General features: G+C 37.3%; 1 protein-coding gene across 1 annotated transcript in view; it reads right to left on the reverse strand.

Moving 5' to 3' along the window:
- The window catches only part of SIM2 (SIM bHLH transcription factor 2), a 1,026,265-nt gene that overhangs the window by 630,834 nt on the left and 373,117 nt on the right, over window positions 1-22,314 (reverse strand). The gene's annotated exons all lie outside the window — the stretch shown is intronic.

The following is a 22,314-nucleotide window of genomic DNA, read 5'->3' on the forward strand; positions in this document are numbered from 1 at the left end:
AAATTTGAAACCAGTGTTACTTGCACAATAAATAGCATGCTTGCCTTTGGTGCAGAAGGCTGCAGGTTCTAATCCTGCACCACTTAATGAATTTCTAATACTGAAGTATACTTTGGGGTTGCAATCCTGAGTGTGATGTCCTTTGAATGAGATGTCAAACTGAGGCAACATCTGTCTTTGTTAATGGTAGGTGCTATGAGATCTTTTACCTTCACCTTAGCCATCAAAAAGATTAAGGATAAATTACCCAATGCCCTGGCCAAATTTCCACTAGTAGTATAAATACCACCAAGGGTCTTCCCTGAAAAGATGTTACAAGTCTAGTGAGACTAAACTGGTCAGCGAAGGATATTTAAATTGAAAGTTTTAAATTAAAACCATAGCTCTGCCTTCATTTCAAAAGTAAAGAAGAAAACAGAATGTACACCAACAGTTTTTAGCAATGTTTATGGTAACTGGGAGGGAGACAAGTAATGGAACAACAACATGGCTTCAGGAGTGGGGGGGGTGACTGGTTCATTCACCTATCTAGAGACCCATTTGATCACAATCTGGCTCTAGCTGGATCCTCTCCATTTTGCCATCTGCTTCTCAGAAGACAAGGCCAATGATAAGGACCTCTGGCTGACTATGTCTGCAGATGATTGCAAAGTGGGAGCAGTCATGGAATCCCCCCAAAAAATGCATAATAGTTCTCTTTGGGAAGTCAGCTACCCTAGGAAAGTACCTCATTGATAACACACCTCTAATAGCAGACCTCATAGTCAGGGATTTGGGGATGTATATAGACAGTAAACTGGCTTTTGATCAACATATGTCTAAGGTAGTAAGAAATCAATCTATGTTGCTCAGCTGATAAGCAAGGATATGATGTCTCAGCCTTCATCAAATCCATTGCTGAGTACAATGCCCCCTTCAGTATCTACCTGACCAGGCAGATGCACCAGCTGGAAAGTCCACAGAGGTTCCTCACAAAAAGAAAACAGGGCATTAACATGTCCTATGTGGATTGCCTCAAACTCTGTCCCTATACTCTGTGTCTACAGACTTGTGTCTACAGACTGTTAAAGGGTGATCTATGTTTGGCATACAAGGCATTCCAGGGTCCCATTCTGATGGAGCTCTTGCATATCCACAAAACAAATACCATCAGAACTACCCAATCCAGGGATTTAAACCTTGTTTGAGACATAAATAGGGCATGCTGTAGGAGCAAGTATGTATTTCAGAGACTACCCCTTCTCTGGAACAAGCTTCCCATCCACATGAATAAGAGTTCTTCCCTGTCCCTATTCAGGCATTAAATGGACCAATGGATGGGAGTCTGAATTTCACCCCTGGTCTTTCATCTATGTCTCTAATGGATGCAGACAAACTGTAAATGTTTCACCACACATACCCTAGCTTGCATATACCCCTAAAAATAACCTGTAGGGCACCAATCTTGTTAGATACATTTGGGATTCATGACTAGGCTTAAATTGGCCCATGTGGATATTAGCCTAGTATATAGCTATGAACCTATGAACTATGAAGCTAAGATTAAAAGGTCCAATGCCCAACAAGGCAAAAAAACCCTTATCAAACTAACTAAGCAGCTCAAGAATCTTATCAGATCCACCAAAGCTGCATGTGAGGTAAAGGTAGCCTCACAGGCAAAGGAAAACCATAAAACCTTCTTCAGCTTTGTGTGCAACCTCAAAGGTATCACACAACAGTGTGTTGATCTATTTGTAAACCAAATTACCTATACAGAGACAGAGGATATAGCAAACCTATTAAATGTAGCTACACTTTAACCCCAATGTTCTCCCCTAACATCTCCCAAAAGATACCCTCGACCATAACTCCCCCAGCTATCACTAGCAAACAAGTCTTCAATACACTCAGCAAAGCAAAACATACTGCATCTATACTCCCAAATAATGTTCCAGGTTGAAAGCAAAAGATGCCACGGCCGGACTGCAAAGAAACGTTTTTTAAAAACTTTAATTGAACGCTTTAAACGCTTAACAATAAAAATAACGTTTTTCATCCTGTTTGAATGCAGGACTTCTTCAGAAAACTCACACAATCAAGAATTTCAAAGTCTAGTATTTATACATTGGTTCTAAAAGTGTGCCACTTCTTTTAATTACTTATCTTCTTAAAGAAATATACATGCTAACAAAAGAGAGACTGGACAACTTCATTTTATGTTAACAGCTTTACAAATCCCTATATTCTAGATAGGGAAAAAATGTTGCAACATGACCAACTTTCCGGATACCTGTAATTTAATATTTTAATATTTTAATCTTTTGATGGTATATATATATATATATATACAAAGAATTGGATGTGTAGGTGGAAGTAAAAATATATATATATATATATATATATATATATATATATATATATGTTATATGTGTTAAAAACTGTGATACATGTGTTAATATATATATATATATATATATATATATATATATATATATATATATATATATATATATACACACACACACACACACACACACACACACACACACACACACACACACATGCGCGCATGCATGCACACACCCACACAGACACACACCTCAACCTTACCATATACAAAATGTAAAATATGAAATATATAAAAATAAACTATAATGTAAATATAAATGCATATTATGTGATCATTATAATATACACAATATGTATATTATATAAAATATAATATATAAAATGTAGACTATAAAGTAATTAGATTATGAATATTATATAATAATTATTATGATTATAATATACAATTAATCAAAAGTACGCTGATTATGCCTTTGTATATTTGTATATGTACGATCTTGTGTTAAACAACAAAAAGCAAAAACTGGCGAGAAAAACGAACAAAATAGCCACCACCAGCAAAAAAACAAGCAAAAAGTTCCAGAGTACTAAACGCTAATTTTTTTTTTTTTTTTTGCTTTTTTACAACAGCCTTGCTTTTCTTCTTCAGAGATCAAACTTTTGCTTACTACTGCTTTAAAACCATTAATAACAACATGTTTTAATGTTTATATACGATCTTGTACTTTTCGATCAACCTTTTAAATACTTAAAAATTCTCGAATGACATTTCATGAAATATCTAAGACTCAATGTTTAATAATACATTTAATAAACTCTATATATGTATATATTAATAAATTAAATAAAATAAATCAATTTAATGTTAATATTAATATTCATAATTTAATAAATTAATAAATTAATAAATCCATACATTCAATGTTTGTATAAGATATTTTGTTGTTTTTAAAAAACACTTTTTGTGTTGTAACCTATCTTTCCAAACTTTTCAACCTCAACAAACACATTATTGAGCATTTGTCATTTAAACCTGGGTTTACAAAGGCATTTAATCTGAGTTGTCAAATCAACTCCATTTTCTCCAGTAATAAAGTTAATGGTCCTCCTCTATCATCTTGTTGGATTTGCTGAATTATTTTAAATTTGAATTTATGTTGTGGATGCATTATAGTGTGCATTGCCAAAGCATTGTCCTCTCTTTTATGTGTTACACTTCTTAGGTGTTCAGATATTCTATCCCTTAAACTTCTATCTGTTTTACCTATATAAAAAGAGGGACATGGTTGGCACTTTGCAACATAAACTACTCCCCTAGTGTTGCAATTGAAACTGCCCTTTAACCAAATTGGGAAAGAATTGATGACTATATTACTACCTTCATCTATTATGTAACAATAGGGACAGCAGCCACATTGTTTCATACCTGTATTTCTATTAATACATTTTATTTTTCTTTGAAATATGTCTTTATAACTAATACCCTTTCTCCAAATCACCTTTGGCGTGAAATTGAAAATGGCGCTTAAATCCATTTCATCTTTTAATAAGGACCAATTTTTGAAAATAATTTCTTTTATGCGCAAATAATTAGATGAAAAACTCATAATACACGCTGAGTTGAATTCAGTTTGAAGGGATGCATTTGCAACCTGATCAAAATCCAACTCGCTTATCTCGGCCTCTTTATTGATGGAATCTGCCTTGATATTAAGTATTGGTTTATAAATGCCATTCATTCTTTTCAATGTTACTTCTTGGATTAAATCGTCTATCAATTGGATAGGGTAAGCTCTACTAAGAAACATTTCCTTTAAAACCATGCATTCTTTTTGAAAATTCTCATCAATAGATATCATTCCTGCAGCCCTTACTAACTGGCCTTTTAGAACCGAATGTTTTTGATGCAAGGGATGGGCACTAGAAAAATGTAAAAATTTATTTGAATATGTTGGCTTCCTATATAATACAGCTTCATAACGCTTATCAACATTATTTTTTGATAACGCTTATCAACATTATTTTTTGATACCTCAACATCCAGAAAAACCATGACATTGTCATTGGACAAATGGGACAATTCTAAAAATTGAGTTGTGTTATTCATCATATGAACCAATTCTGTAGCTTCACTTGACGACCCTTCTATGATCATAAAGATGTCATCAATAAATCTACCATAAAATTTTACAATGTCTTTAAACAATCTATTTATAAAAATATATGTGGTCTCCCAATGTGCCAACACCATGTTGGCATAACTGGAGCCACATGGTGAGCCCATTGCCACACCTTCTCTCTGTTTGTAGTATTGTTTATTAAATAGTATGAAGTTGTAAGATAAGATTATATCCAACATCTCCTGAACCAATGTTATCTCTGCTTGGGGTGCATTCAGTTTACCCATTCTAGACACTACCCATTCAATGCCTGTTTGTTGGGGAATACAGGTATATAAATCTTTTATGTCCATTGTTATGAAATTATACTGTTGTGAATAAGAGAAATTATTTAAACTGGCTAAAAAAGCCCAAGAATCCTTTAGAATCCATGGTTCTTGTATTACATATTTCTTCAGAATTGAGTCTACAAATTTTGCACATGCATAAGTTGACGAATTTATAGTATTGTTTATTAAATAGTATGAAGTTGTAAGATAAGATTATATCCAACATCTCCTGAACCAATGTTATCTCTGCTTGGGGTGCATTCAGTTTACCCATTCTAGACACTACCCATTCAATGCCTGTTTGTTGGGGAATACAGGTATATCAATCTTTTATGTCCATTGTTATGAAATTATACTGTTGTGAATAAGAGAAATTATTTAAACCGGCTAAAAAAGCCCAAGAATCCTTTAGAATCCATGGTTCTTGTATTACATATTTCTTCAGAATTGAGTCTACAAATTTTGCACATGCATAAGTTGACGAATTTCTACCATCCACTATAGGTCTAAATGGTGGATTATGAAGACTCTTATGTATTTTAGGTACTCCAAATATGTATGGTGTTCGAGGGGCCAAAATTGTTAGATAATTAAAGGTGTGCAAGTCTATTCTTGCCTCTATAAACAATTCATTGAGAAAACCTTTTATGAACTGGTTAGCTTTATTATATTCATTAAGCGATGCTTTTACATAAGCATCGCTTTCCAATATGTTCATGATGCGACTTTCATAATCCGGTAGATCCATAAAGACCAAGCCTCCGCCTTTTGATATTGGCGGACATCAAAGCTTCAAGGTCTTCCCTTTCTTCCCGGACTAAATTATTGATACCATTAAGCTTACCCTTACCTAACCTCCTTAAATCCAATTCACAAACCTTCTCAAAAATAAAAAGAGCATTTTGTAAGGGAGGATTAGAAACACTAGGTACTCTAAACCCAGAATTTTGTGGTACTTGATTACCCAATAACATTTTCAAATTTAATGTTCCAGGTTTCCTTCTTAAGACCATGAAACATAACCTATGTGGTCCTTTAGGATTCTTGTTCAACTTTAGCCTTCAAATTGTCATTGTGTCAAGAGAAAGGAGGAATGCAACAGTTATCTCTGTGCACAACGGCAGGCCAACTACTGACTGGGATAATTACGGACCTATAGGTCTGACTAGTCTAATATACAAGGCAATGGAAAGAATCATCATGGATATTACAAATGAAGACATAGGAAATCTTCAGACTCTGGATCCAACAGAGTTTGGATTTGCAAAGGCAGATCATGCCTACGCAACCTTGTGGACTTCTTCAAGAAAGTCTTTAAGCTATAGACGAGGACAAAATAGTACATACTGTCTATCTTGACTTGACCAAGGCATTCAATATTATTTATCAATTAAGTATAGTTAAACTAAAAAAAAAACAGGAATAAACACCTACATTACCTATTGGATAGCCAACTAGCTCAGGGATAGGACACAGGAAGTCAGGATAATCTACCTCTTCAAAATGGTCAGTGACCAGTGGAGTCCCTCAGTGCTTGATGCTGAGACTGCTACTTTTCGGCATTTACTTTTTGGACAGCAAAGCTAACATTAAAGCCCTTTGGTTGATCATGTTTGCAAATGACTGCAAGCTCAGCTCAATTAATGAGTCGCTAAAAGACACTAATAATCTCCAAGAGGGTTTGTCGCACACTAACTGGTGTCATAGGCAGTAACTAAAACTGAATGCCAAAAAATGCATAATAGGATCTTTTGGAAAGTCAGCTTCCCCTGAGAATTAACACACAGACAATACACTTTCAAGAGCATACCCAGAGGTTAGGGACCTGGGAATGTGTGTAGACAGTGACCTGGCCTTTGACCACCATGTATCTACTGTTGTAAGGAAATCATTTTATTTATTTATTTATTTTATTTATTATTTTATTTTATATTTGTTGACCGGGATAGTCTGTCTGAACTCTATTTTCAGAGGAGGCCTGGGGAGAAAAGCTCCAAAAAAGTTAAAATGTATATTTAGAAAGGATTAACAGACATATTTAAGAAAAATACAAGAATTGTGCATCAGATTATACAATAAGCACTTATATTTATGTAAAAAATATATATATATATTTTTATTCATGGCAGGTGCAGACATTGATGTATACATAGGTGTAGCAATAGCATAGAGAAGTGAATAATGAACATAGTAGTTGTTTTTTTCCTTAGTCTAAATAGCTGGTAGGTGCTGTTAGCTCTGTTGCTCTAGGTTAATGAACAGGGTGATTGGATATGTGGGTGATGGAACAGTAAAGTGGGAGAGGAGTCTGGGAGGTGCCTGTTATCAATGGGGAGGAAGGATGTTCTGGGTTTGTGTGTTGTTAGCCAGGGTTGATGCAGGAGCAGAGCCATTTGCTAGTGAGATGGTCTTTGAGCAATGTTTTGAATTGGTGTAGTTTGGTAGTATTTAGGATGTATTGGAGAACTGAGTTCCAAAGTTTGGAAGTGTGGTGGGAGTATAGGGCGTTTCTGACTTTGTTGTTGCTTTTGGATACTTGGAGGAGTGTTTTGACTGAGAATCGGAGTTAGCGAGTGTTGGTATAGGGTTGGAGTATTTGTTGTAGAGCCGGTGTTCTATTAAGTTCGTATATTAGTTGGTGAGTGAAAATGAGTTGGGTACAGACTATTTGTTGTGGGAGCTCTAGCCTGTTTATCTGACATAGGGCAGAGCAGTGGTGAGAGCTGTGAGGGGAGCTTTTGGGAAACTTGGCTATTTTGTTGTTGCAAGACTCGTTTGGCAAGGTCACTTTTGTTAAGGTTGGTAAAGATGGGAGCAGCATAGATAAGAGTGGATAACAGGTCAGTCCCAGCGATGTTTTGTCTAGACTGACTAGTTAGGAAAGGTTTGATTCTGTAGAATGAGCCTAGTTTGATATGTGTTTTTTTATAGTTTGAGATAAGTGTAGGTCAAATTTTAACTTGCTATCAATTGTAACACCCAAAGGTTTGTTATTTGAGGTGGGGGTTATGGTAGTGTTGTTGGAGGAGTGGATTTCAAAAGTTGATGGGGGATTGGGTGTCTTGTTAGGGAGAAAGAGCATCAGCTCGATCTTATTTGGGTTCAGTATAAAGTTAACGTTAGTTAGCCAAGCTTCTCCTTCTAGGAAGCTTTGTTGTGTTGTAGCCTGTAGTTGTGTTAGAGAAGGCATGGTGCATATGAGGGTCAACTCATCTGCATATTGGATGACTGAGGCGAGAGAGGTAGCTTTATGGAGTTGGTTTGTAAAAATGGTGAAGAGCAAAGGGCCTAGTATGGAGCCTTGTTGTGTTACTCCTATGTTGACGGGAAGCATTTTATATTGTATAACTCACTAGCATGTGGATGGCATCCAGGTCCAAAGATGTCATTATCCCAATGAATCCAGCCCTCATTAGATCAATCATAGAGTGCAGTGCTCTCTTCACTATGGACTCTAACAAGCACATGCAACAACTGGAATGCCCACAGAGGTTAATTACAAAAAAATACAAGGTGTAAATCACATGGAATGCACAGACTGCCTCAAAGCCTAATCTTTATACTCAGTCTTCAACAGACTACTCAGAGGTGGTTTGTGGCTGGCCAATAAGGAATTATCTGATCGAGTACTGATGGACTCGCTGCATATCAGCAAGTCTAACAGCATGCAAAATACCCACTCCAGTGACCTAAACCTCACTTGTAACATAAACAGAACATGATGGAGGGACAGATTTGTGTATTGGAGACTGCCCCTGCTTTGGAACTGGCTTCTCATCCATGTGAAGCACAGTTTATCCCTCATCCTATTCAAATGTAACTTGACCCACTGGATGGGAAATTGAAAATTTGCTCCTGGACTCACACTTATCCCCCGATTGGACAGAGGCAGCTTGTAAACACTATGCCACATAAACACAACTATATACTCCTAGGTAATGTATCCTGTTATTTATATATGGGTACACATGATGATGCTTAAAAAGGCCCCTTGAGATTGTTAGCCTTGTACTTATCTAGGAACCTTTAAAGTGATGAAACACTGTGGAGCAGGTAAGCACAAAGCCATATAGTAAACTGCTCATGCAGCCCAGCAAAGCTCCAAAGATTCCCACTACTACAGCATTTTACTCAGAATTGTCTATCCATCAGCACATAAAGTATAATCAGTATTTCATTTTGACTGACAACAGAAAGAACAGCATTAATTATGAGCAAAGAACATCCACCCAGCCTGACATACTTATCATATTTAATGGCCCACAGTTTGTAAGCCACACATTTCAAGCTTTTTGCAACACAGGGATTTTTAACACATCATACCTTCATAGAGGTGCCTTTGTCTATTAAACAAGTTCTGTTGTCCAAGCAATGATGAAGATTATGAGAAAACATGTCACTAGCTCAAAACAGGGCTGTTATACTTTTTGAATATAGGAATACTGCACTACATCTCAGAGAACTTTAGCGTTCACAATTCTTGATGGAGTGGAGATGAGAACAAGGTTTTAGCATCTCCTGTTCTTCTTCAATTAGACAAAATGTAAGATGCAAACCTGCAAGGCAGGAAGTTCAGCAAAAACACAAATACTACTATGATGGGTCAGCTGAGACAGTAGCTCGACTGAGACCTTTAAATATAGCACAGTCCAGAACCCAGCTGATAAGTACTTGAAACAACAGGAAGCTAATGTGATTACCTTGCAAACACACCAAGCTCCTATACTGTAAAGACACAAGAAGGGGTAAATCTGAGATGGAATAGAAAGTACCTCGACAGGACTTGATTGTTATCATCTCAATACAGTGAAATGACTGAGAAACTTAAAATAGGATGCAAGTCAGTAAGTGTAACAGTTAGACAAAATGAAGCCAGATCCCGTGAGTGACCCACACATATATTCTAAAAAGGAGTCCTTACTGGCCAGTAATAATAACCTACCTGAAGATAACCAAGGACCAGATATGACCATTGAACCTACTAACACCATGTCATCCTTAAAAAATGATTGTAAAGTGTCTAAATATGGTAGTGATACTAGAAAACTAAAGGAATGCTTTTTTTACATGCTATGGCATCAAGCACTGAGCATTATCTTAATAATGAAGTTTAGTTCATAGCTCAAGAGCATTTTTGTACATATATATGACACACAATGATGTATGCATGTCATGCGACATCCCTAGCCACTAATTTAGTTTCGTATGGTCTATACATGCATGCATTGTTTGTTAATGTAAGCATTGAGTTTAAGGTGAAGGACACACTTTAGACTGCAAATGTGTTAAGAACTCATATTGCATACAGGATGTCATATGACTTGGACTTGCTAAGGCAGTTGCTGTCCTTCAGTCAAGAGTATGGTTGCTTACTTTGTAGCTCCTGTTTACTTATGTAGTTACTGTAAGATACCTATGAAAAATGACTGAAACCAAGCCAAACAAACAGTATGCCTGCCATGAGTAATTGCCTTGTGCCTCTGATGCACAATGGAATACTTTGCTTTAACAGTACAATTATGTTTTTTGAAATAAGTGCTTCATTCATTGGTTTGGAGACTGTTTCTTTGATGGGGCAGAAGATTCTTTAGTTCTGGGTGCTTGATCAATTGGATTTGGTGAGACTGCACAAAGTATGGGAGGCAAATGCTGAGTGCACTATAGATGCTAGAGAAGATATTTCTTGGGGAGTTTTTTTTAGGGTACACCAGCAGATTAGTGAGACACTGTAATATAGACTATAGATCAAAAGATTAGCTACGGTTGAGGCAATATACGTATTCTAAGCCTATTTTTTCTCCTGTTAAATAATGAGTTTTTTCTAGAAATATCTTATTTTCACATGGTCTGGGCAGGATTGTACAGCTGTTGCCTCAATCCATTTCTGTTTGATGACTTTTAGTCCTGAACTGTCACCAGCAAAGTGTTCAGGTTGGATTTCTACAAGTGGTTTCCTTGAGCATTTGTATTTAAAATTAGCTAGGGTGAGAAGAAGGGGCAGCTACCCCTGGGCAATAAGTGTTAGGGCACGTGATCTACAGATGATGATAGGTCTTCAGTGCACTCTGAACCCCGTTATTGAATTTGTGGTCTGAACTGAAACTCTTAAGTGCTCTGTATGTACATTTTAAAATGAAAAAATAAATAAATAGAAGAGCTTTTCCTTTTTTTTAAGGTATGCATGAATTATACATATGGCAAACAATCTGAAAAAAAAACATAATTTCAGAGGCAAATATTTAAAAAATGTTTTAGCTGGTATCTTTAATATCAGTTTCAAGAAAATTTAAGAAATTAAAGTGTTCTGTCTTGATAAGCATCAAGTTTTACAAAGTACTGTTAATCAATATGGCTGGGAAGTACAGTCTATTAACTAAAGATGTAACTAATAACTTTTTTTTTATTTTAAGGATGAATGTACCAAGATAAACATTATACAATGCCCCCCCCCCATTAATATTCCAAAACATGCATGCTGGTCAGCGTGCACGTTGTAAATCAGACTTATACTAATGAAAAAAGGTCCGGTTGCCCGGACTTTTTCTATTAGTATGTCTTTTTTTTTTTTTTTTTAATGTTACAGCAACGGAGAATGCAAGACCTCCGTTGCTTTTTAGAAAGTGTCTCACTATGTTAAAGGAGTTTAACATAGTGAGACAGCTTTAAAAAAAGCAGCAGAGATCTTCCTTTCTCCGTTGCTTTTTTTAAAGCTGTCTCGCTATGTTAAACTCCTTTAACATAGTGAGACACTTTCTAAAAAGCAACGGAGGTCTTGCTTTCTCCATTGCTTCCACACACAGCTATGATGTACTGCGTAAGCATACGCCTGCGCAGTACATCAGAACTGCCGTAGAATACCAGACAGCTGCGGAAGGGCAGCATGGAGGCATTATAATACAATACCATTATTTAAGAAAAGTATTTTTTTCTTAAATAATGTCATTGTATAATAGCAATAACCCACTTCTGGGTATGGGTAATGCTGGATTTACCCACGATTGTCTTTGTTTGGCCACTCGGGCTTCACCCTCTTGACCAAACCACACCAACCATGGGTAAATCCAGCATTACCCACACCCAGGCATGTGCTATTGCTTAAATATTCTCTTTTGGAGAAAAGAGTGCACAGGTATAGTCTGCACCCAGTAAGGTGTTTGATACTGAGTAAATTCATAATGGAGACTGAAAATGCCAGGACAAGTTCTATGTAGGTCAGGGTGGGGCGCAGCACTTGCTAATGGCCTTTTTCTCATGGAAGAAAAGCAGTATGATATTCTGTGAAAGTCAGACTAGAACACTCTGTAGGTGTAACACTATGGGGCATTTAACAACCTAGTGGATTTAAGAAAACACTGTTTAAAGTAATTTTAATTCCACAAAAATGTTTCTGGTTCAAAAAATGTGGTAACTTGTTTTGAGACTGTGTGATCCCCACTATATGTATTTGGTGAAGGGATGGAGTGCTTCTATTTGACCTGCCAAAGATCAAGTAAAGTATGTTCATCAGTTTGTAGCATGCTACAGACCACCCTCTCAAACTCAGGAACCCCACTCAGCCTTCCTGAAGACACTGGAGAGTATGAATGTCTCTCCAAATACCATCATATTGGGAGACTTCAACTACCCAAACATAGACTGGGAGCATTACTTAAGCCCCAACACCCTAGCCCAAAGGATCCTAGAATTCAGAAACTCAAATGCGATGGAACAACTAGTCACCACTCCCATAAGAGGAGATAATATACTAGACCTGATCATCACAAACATGGGGACACAATGCTCCACACCAGAAGTATACCCCTCATTGGTGAGATCAGACCATAAATTAATCTCACTGGAAATCCACATCCCGCCCCCACCCCCAGCACAAAAGACCACAGTGAAGAATTTCTCAAAAGCTGACTTCACACCACAGCCCACACCGCTGAATCCTTTATAAATGCTTTCTACGGACACCTTCAAGAATGCATGGATCATGCAATCCCAAATAAAACCAAGAACCATTCCCCCAAAGGCAGGCATCCTCCATTAACAAGCTTTACAACAGGAGGAGGAAGCTACTACATGACAGAACAGAATCCCCAAAAGGGAAGGCATCTCTGATCAGTACTAGCAAAAAACTACGATCACTCATAAAATCATCCAAAGCCAACTTTGAGAGAAAAATCGCAAAAGACACTAAAGACAGTCACAAGGCCTTCTTTAGTTATGTTAGAAACCTGGGTGGAAACTCCCAGATATGCTCAGAGTTAGTCCAAAATGACAAAAAATACACTGAACCCACAGACATTGCCAACATACTGGCAGACCGGTTCAGTGCAAATTTCATCCCCCCTCCCCCCCAAAAGGAGAAATATCTATCCCAGCAGAGTGTAGCCTCCCTGACATCTCAGATGCCCAGGTGAGAGCCGTCCTCTTCAAAGCTAAAAACACAGCATCAATGGGACCAGACAGTGTCCCGGGTTGCATGCTACATGAACTCCAAGAGGAACTAAACCCGCACATAAGGCTGCTGTTTAATCTTAGCCTTACTACAGGATACATACCCAAAGAATGGCGTACAGCAACAGTGGTCCCACTCCACAAAGGAGGTGCTTCTACAGACCCTGGAAATTACCGCCCCATAAGCTTGACGAGCCTGGTCTGCAAAGCTATGGAGAGGATCATTATGGAACTCATAAACAAAGACATTGGGGACCTACAGACACTGGATCCTACCCAATTCGGTTTTGTCAAGGGCAGATCCTGCCTTTTGAACCTGGTCAACTTTTTTGAAACAGTCACTAAGGCCATTGATGAGGGTAAGGCAGTTCACACAGCCTACCTTGATCTTGCAAAAGCCTTTGACACAATACCCCACTTGGGCATCATAGACAAGCTCACCAGCTTAAATGTAAACCCATATGTCATAAGATGGGTTGCAAACTGGCTCAAGGACAGAACCCACAAGGTCAGAATTGCTGGAGCCATGTCAGACTCTAAGCCAGTCACAAGCGGTGTCCCACAGGGCTCGGTCCTAGGACCCCTCTTGTTCTGCATTTATTTTTCCGAGGTGCAAGCAAACATGGGAGGATTGTGGCTGACAAAGTTCGCAGATGACTGCAAACTGGGCGCCATAACTGATACTCCAGTGGACACAAGCATCCTTCAGAAAGGACTCATAGAAACGGATAACTGGTGCCAGAGCATGGCCTTAAACTGAACGCCAAAAAATGTATAGTCATACCCTTTGGGAAAAACAAAGTACCCACAAATTACCACATAGGTGGTAATCCATTAATCTGGAAGAAGTAATCAGGGACCTAGGGACCCAAGTTGACAGTAACCTCTCATTTGACACTCACATTGCCAAGGTGGTTAGGAAGACCTTCTATATTACCCACCTTATCATGAAAGGATTCACATCTAGATCAAGAGAGGTCATTGTGCCCCTATACTCTTCCCTTATCAGGCTCATAATTGAGTACAATGCCCCATTTGGGATGTACCTTACCCGACACCTGCAGCAGTTAGAAAGACCCCAAAAGTACCTCACCAAGAGGATCAAGGGTCTCAAACATATGTCATATGCTGCCCGGCTGAAGAAACTCCAGCTCTATTTAGTCGCATACCGCCTACTCAGAGGCGATCTATGCCTGATGTACAAGGCCATGTCCAATCCGGAATTAATGGACATGCTCCACCTCAGAAAATCCAAATCCACCAGAGCCGCGAGAGATTTGAACCTCAACACAGAAATAAATAGGATGTGCTGGAGGGACAGATTCATAACCCAGAGGCTCCGTACACTCTGGAACAGAATCCCAGTCCATGTTAGGCAGAGCCCTCAATGACTCTCTTCAAGAGAAATCTTGACGAGTGGATGGGAGATCGTAGGTTTACCCCCGGGGTCATCTCTGTGTCACTACTAGACAGAGGCACAGTAAACTAAACCCTAAATGGGCATAGTATTCTCATTCCACACACACTCTGGCTAGGATTATAAATGCCCTAGGGCAGATAGCCTAGTATGAACCTATGAACCTATTAGGTGACTAAGATGAGTTTGTATACAATGGGTAAGAGACAGCATGAGACAGTAGTAACAGATGAACCTGAGTATAAACATGTTATTACTGAAGCGATGTATTTTCAAGGTGACAAAAAAAAAAAAAAAACAAAGCAGGAAGGAAAAGCTTTATGTGATAATACAAGTTATCATTTCAAAACAGCTATGGGAGAAAATGCCTTTTCCAGTATAGGGACTGCTATATAGTACAATCTCCCAAATAAAGTAAAAAAAAGCAGTAAACGCTGGAAACCTTGAATAAATACTGACAGAATACCAACACAAGTAAACCATGTGCATATGATTTTGTGTGATGATTTAGAAGGCAAAAATCTCTCTCTCTCTATCTTTCTATCTATCTATTTATCTATCTATCTATCTATCTATCTGTCTATCTATCTATCTATCTATCTCTCTATCTGCAGATATATTTATCTATCATATGGGTGGCAGTAAAAAATCTCAAGAGTTTGTGTAATTTGAGCAGCTTTCTAGTCAACTGCATATGGTCGACTAGGTAGCTGATCGACAGGTGTGTGAGATTAACAATCCTTGCATTAGGGTATATTCCTTTTCCCAGGGTTTGTGCAATCTCCGAGTTAGTACATATAATTAGCAGAGGGTCTAAAGCAGTGCATTTGTAGTGCAGTGTAGACTTTCAAGCTTTCAGCCATATGTTGTCCATATTTAAGCAGTTGACTTTGGGTATTTTTGCTAATGTGTAGTGCAGCCATGTAAAAATATATTTATGTATATATATATATATATATATATATATATGTATATATATATATATTTATATATATATATATATATATATATATATATATATATATATAGATATATATATATATATATATATATATATATATATATATATATATATATATATATATATAAAATGGGAACACCACAGTTGGTCAACTGCTTAGTCAGCAGCTCTTCTGCAGTGGGTATGGGTAATTGTAGGCCTCTGCAAAACACTGCTTTTTATTTGACTGCTCTGTAGTTAAGTCTCAGAGTATGCACTGTGAGTTGATATGTATTTTTTTTTTTAATTTTCTTTTGTTGCTCTTTTATGGTTAATCTATTAAAGTTTTGCTTCAGTAGATATATATATATATATATATATATATGATGCATTATGATGCATATTAAGACATTCCATGTTGATATCTGCATATGATGTGAGATGTATACATTTATTGTGTAAATAGTACATATTTATTTCATTTTGTACTATTACAGCCTTCTGCATATTCTATCTATGTATTGTCCTGCTCCTGTTACATTACTGTGTTAACTTCTGCATGCCATGGAGTCTGCTTATATATAGTTTGTTTAAAGTTTGTATTCTAGCTTTTGACTGTCCTTGCTTGCTCTTTGAGATCAGGTCATGGCTGAAACGAGAAAATAAACCAGCCCATTTACACAAAAAACAAATAATAAATAAATAAATAACTGTACCAGTACAAATGGTTGGACTAGGGCAGGCTATGAGGAAAGTATTAAAGGGGAGATGAGGAAGTGAAGCTATGGGAGATTTCTTTAATGGGAATAGTCCTGTCATTTTTGGATCATGAGGATCATGAAAAAGATGAGGATGAGAAAGGAAAGGAAAGGAAAGAGAGGGAATGCCACCCTCTTTGGTGCAGTAACAATATGACTGACCTCACCACAGGTTATCTAAGTTTAGTAAGAACATCAAGGGGTTAGAGTGTTAGTAGGTGACGGGTGGGTGTTTTTTTTCCATATCACCCTGGGATTGGGCTAACCTACATATTAACAGCAGCACTTTTCAGTAGAGGCTGGAGTGACTGATATGACATGTTGTTAGAGTGCAAGGTTGGTGGTACAGTGTATTAGGTAGGTATGTATGGAGGCATACATATCAATGTATGACACCATTTAATGCTGCTGCTCCATGGATTATGCATGTCCTCCTGCTGTATAAACACAAACAATTACTCACCATCAGACAGGACAAATTTAAGCATGGAGGGGACTGTAAAAAGAAACGAGGGCAGGGATGCCATGGAAGGTAAAAGGAATAGCAGGTTATGGTACTCTTAAAAATCTGCGGGGCTGTAATACATCAGAAAATTAGTAGTGACGGCAGTGGGTATGAAATCCTTTGCAAAAATAATAAATAAAGAAAAGAAAGATAGTAAGAAAGTAAGAGGGGATAAAAGCTTGCACTAAGAAGGAAAAAAAAAGTTCTGCTCAAGGTAGGGAGCCTAATGTTAATATTTTGAATATCTATAATTAGAATATGACTCTTACATGGCACAAAGAGTGGATGATGGTGAAGATGGTGGCAATTTTGGATGTAAGATTGTAGAGCAAAGCTGAGGATAGGAAGTCTGGATTAAACACAGACAGGTGAGAGTTGTTGTGGTCAAAAGTGTGGAGATGTCATGTGTGATGACGTGCTAGCAATAGTTAAGGAGAGTCTGATGTCCAAAGTGCACTGTCTACATGAAGGTGAGATGATGCTGGCAGCATTTTAGGACAGCAAAGTAAGGTCACTAAATATGTTACATCTCTTGGAGTGAGACAGATTTGGGACTACTGACCACGATATAAGATCTGTGTATCAAACACAGGGTAATACTGTGTGGGGATTATACTATTATATGTATATATCAGTAGATGACTTTAGCCAAGATGGTAACCATTTGAAATGTCGGGATCCAGTTCCATGAGTCCCAAAATACAGAGACTGAATGACTGTATATATACCAAGTCAGAGATGGCCATTTCCCAGAATATTCTTTTTTATTTCAAGGTATGGTGATCTTGGAGTTGATATATATATATATATATATATATATATATATATATATATATATATATATATATATATATATAGATATATATGCTCTGGGGGTATAGGGTGCTTGCCTCCCCCACACTGGGGCCACAGGTGGGCTTGCACCCCCCCAGCAAAAAAAAAAAAAAGAGATTTAAAGGAGAAGATCGGTATTCAATATTCATGCCTTCTACATTTTTGTTTTTTTTAGGAGCACATACATTTCAATAAGGAGCCATTTAAGATAGAGACAGAAGAATTTAGTACTTCAATTGAGAAAAGACTGTTTTGTCTGCTGCGGGTGCTTGGGAAGTGTGGCACTTGCAAATAGGGTCAATATTCTTGGCTTAGTAATGATCTGGTATTAAATCAGCATGCTTTATGTTTGGAACAAGATGGGTTTTCTGAAGACACTCAGTTGATTTTTGTATATATCATAATGGAAATGGTAAAAGGAAAGGATATTAATTAATTTATTTATTTGACATTTGTTAACTGGGCCAAGACCCGAGGGGAAAAGCTCCAGTTTACAAATATTTACAGAAGAGTGTAGAATACACAATACCAATGTTGACATGCAGCATTGAAACATACAGTACAAAGACTATATGTTAGAAAAATATGCATTTGAATATATGTGAAATGCTAGTTTAAAAGCAAAGTAGTATGTAATGCATTTTATTCTATTAATGATATAACAAAAAGGATGAATTCATGTGTAATTGCAAGTAGTTTTGAAACTGCAGTGTGGCCTGTAGCAAGTTGACCTCTGACCCTGGCAGTTGCTAGCTTAGCAAGTCTTAATGTTTATGCTTCTCACAAGTGATTATCTGCTGGGTCAGGAAATTAAATATGTGAAATAATGAAATCTTCTGCTCTTTCCTGCTGAGATGATTTGGCCTTGTGTATGTGTTACTAAGATAAGACGCAGCTGTTGGGAAAGTGTTACAGGGAACAAAGAAGTGCATTAAAATACTGAATCTGCTATTGTATTCGAACTGATGTGAAACCTTGAAAAAGTAACTTTACAGAAAGACATTATGTCTGACCAGGTGGATAGCAAGGCCGTATTGTTACCAGAGGAAAACTTTTTTTAAATATACAGCATCAGCAATATGTTATGAACAGAGGACTGTAAGCTAAAGTGATGTAGATGCCTTGTGACATACCACGTCAGTAAGGTGGGCACAACTTGAATGTAAAGACTATAAAACTTGTATACTTCCTGTTTCATGTTAGACAAAATTCTGTACTTGTACGTTTTTTGCCTCCTGGTATACACTAGTAAACTTTTGAACCTGAACCTCCTGTGTATTGATCTCTTGATTTTATTTAACACTATATATACAATATTGTTGTTGGTATGCAATAAGGAAACATAATGTATATTGATTATACATCTAGTGGACAAACAGCCAGAATTAATTTTTTACAATATTTAGAAACTCTTTAGAAAAACATGAGTAAACAGAACAAGCAAGTAAATTTATCAAGGAGTATAGTAATAGTAAAAACATTATCAGCAACGTGAATGAGACAGATAATTTAATTAATGTAACAAAGGAGAGAAATGTGGAGAGAGTACAGAAAAGAAGAAAGTTAATGGGGATTATGATGACAGCAGGTTCTGGAGTTAAGGAGGTAGTTTTTGAGTCTGCTTATGAAAAGGCTGGTACTATTAATGCTGCAGATATCAGGAGGAAGCCTATTCCAGGCCTGGGAGACTGAATTTTTGCAGAGAAATTTGCCAGTGTTTTTATTTGGTTTATAGATGGCAAGGAGATTCTGGCCAGAGCTATGAAGTGAACAAGCTGGTGTATATGGGGATGAAAGAGAGGGGCAGGCTAGGAGATTATTTAGTACAGAGTGTGTGAGATGAAGTTGGGAGAGGAGCAGGAGTGGGGGAAATTCAAGCCACTGAAGTTTATTTAGGGCAAGGCAATTATGTGATTTATATGATAGTTCAGAGGCAAAACTGGCTATATTGTTATAGGTTTGTTTGAGCTTGGTCAGTAGGAATAACTGGAGATGGGTAAGAATAGGGGAGGCATAGAGAAGGCTTGGACAAGAGTAGGTTTGGAGTTGGGAGCTAGGATTTTTTTTATTTCTATAAGAAGATCTAGTTTCTGATTGGTTTTCTTAACACAGTGCTGTACATGGATATTGAATTTTAGCTGGTCATCGATTATAGTGCCGAGTAATTTGGTGTGAGATTTTGCTTTGATGAGGGTGTTATTAGGAGAGGAGAAGACAAAGGTGGATTTGTGGTGGGAGAGAGTTTTGGGGAGGAATAGTTGGAGCTTAGTTTTTTTGTGGTTGAGTATGAGTTGTTGGTCTGTTAGCCATTTTTCTACAGATGAGAGAGTGTTTTGGGTGATGAAAAGAAGGTTAGAAATGTTTTCAGAGACAGAGATGAGAGTAGAGTCATCACCGTATTGTACGAGAGTGGAGGTGGAACAGGAGGAGTAGAGATTATTAGCAAAAATGTTGAAAAGGAGGGGACCAAGTATACAGCCTTGGGGGACACCAGTCTGAATGGGTGGAAAAGGAGAACAGGTAGATTGCCATTGCACAGACTGAAGCCGGTTATAGAGGTAGCTGGAGAACCACTGAATGGTAGAGGGTGAGAGCTTAAGTTCAGTTAGTTTAGAGAGGAGCTTGGGGTGGGAGACAATATCAAACACTTTAGAGAGGTCAAGGAATAGGGAGGATACCAGAAGATTTTCATCCATTGCTTCTGAGATGGTGTGGGTAAAGGAGAGGAGGGCAGTGGAGGTGCTATGATTAGACCTGAAACCATGTTGAGAAGGGGTCAGAGAGTTTTCTTCAATTAGGTATTTATAAATGAAGGTATTAATAAATGAATGCTTCTCAGATCTGGGACAAGGTTGTGCACGGAAGGTAGTATAAGGAATAGTTGAAAAGGCTAATACTCATGGGCATATTTTCCAAGTGGGGATACCTGGTAGAGGTTATGAAGGTAGCAGTTAAGAGACATTTTTCTTAAGGAAGGGATAAAGTTCAGCATTTACAAAACAGGGGGTACTTAGCCATCCTTTTAGGGACAAGTTTGGGATATAAAGTGTGCTGCTTTGATGCAAAGTTTGAAAGTTATTGAGAGCAGGCTACAGTGATAAGATACAATTAAAATAGTTTCTGAGTTTCATCATGAACAATGTAACTTTGTGGATAAATAAGTAAAAAATATATACCTATCTATCTATCTATCTATCTATCTATCTATCTATCTATCTATCTATCTATCTACCTATATATCTATTTTTATATAAGATGTCAGGAAGATATTTTAATATTTCAATGAAGTGTGATCCCAGGGAGTAATGATATCCCGCATGCATTTTTATTTATTGTCTTATCCTTTTGTGATGTTTTGATTTGTACATTCTGAGACACATAATGCTATGGTGCAAGGGAGTAGGTTGTCTGAGTCACTGTTTATTGCATCTTTGAAATGTATTTACAACAAGGCTGACTTCAAGAGCTGAGGTTGTGTAAGTTTGTTGAATAGTAATTTCTTGTTTGTTGAGTTAGTGGATGTGGCTAGTAAATGAACTGGTAAAGAACAGGTGTGAGGTACACCTGGAAGATTAATACATGAAAATACAGTATTACTGAAAAGATTGGGGGGGGGGGGCGCAGAGGAAGAATAAGCAAATATATTGATTTTATGAGATAAAACAAGAAAAAATGAACTATGCTCTTGTTACAGTAGTTAAGGCACAAGAGGCTGGCACATTGGAACTGAAATCAAGGGTTAGTATAAGTGAGGCATGTACTTTAGGACAACTGTTTATCAGCCATGCCCTCTTAACCCTGTTATAATTTCATTGTGACTGTATCATTTATTAAGGAAAAAATATACGATTTCTTCATGTCTGTGATGTAGAAATTATTAATATTGCCTAGCAAATGATGTTATGTACTGTGTTCAGAATGCAAATGATGTTATGTACTGTGTTCAGAATGCAAATGATGTTATGTACTGTGTTCAGAATGCAAATGATGTTATGTACTGTGTTCAGAATGCAAATGATGTTATGTACTGTGTTCAGAATGCAAATGATGTTATGTACTGTGTTCAGAATGAAAACGATGATGGCAGCATTACAGTTTTTAAAGCGAAGTATGAACAGATATTAGAAGCAAGAATAAACAGAAATAATGCTTGTATTTTGTATACTGAGGCAATGCTAGTGAGCAAGTCTGTGAGTTGACAGTAGAAACCTTGTAAAAATCCAAGTTTTGGGTTTTGAGAAAAGCATGAACCAAACAAAGTGGAGTTCAAAGTTGAAAAATGTAGAAAAGGATATAGGTAATTGCAAGGGCTATACCTTGAATTAATGTGAAATAGAGCCCCTCCCTGAACCTCTTCAAACGCAACCTAGAACAATGGATGGGTGACCGCAAATTCACTTCTGGGGTGGTGCCCCTGTCCCTCCTGCACAGAGGAAGTTGGTATTCACCACAGTAGATCCTTACCTCTGCAAACCTCACTCACCTAACCACTAACAATTGGGGTAACTCGGGATATATATGGCTAGGCTTGTAAGGACTCTAGGGCTGTTAGTCTAGTAACCTCCTATGAACTTATGAACGTATGAATAAGAAAAAATGTTTTTGATAAAAAATAATATAATGTTTTGGATGCTATTATGA

The sequence above is a fragment of the Protopterus annectens genome, chromosome 5.part1 (assembly GCF_019279795.1).
Source record: "Protopterus annectens isolate FY-2018-M chromosome 5.part1, PAN1.0, whole genome shotgun sequence".
Classification (NCBI taxonomy): Eukaryota; Metazoa; Chordata; order Ceratodontiformes; family Protopteridae; genus Protopterus; species Protopterus annectens.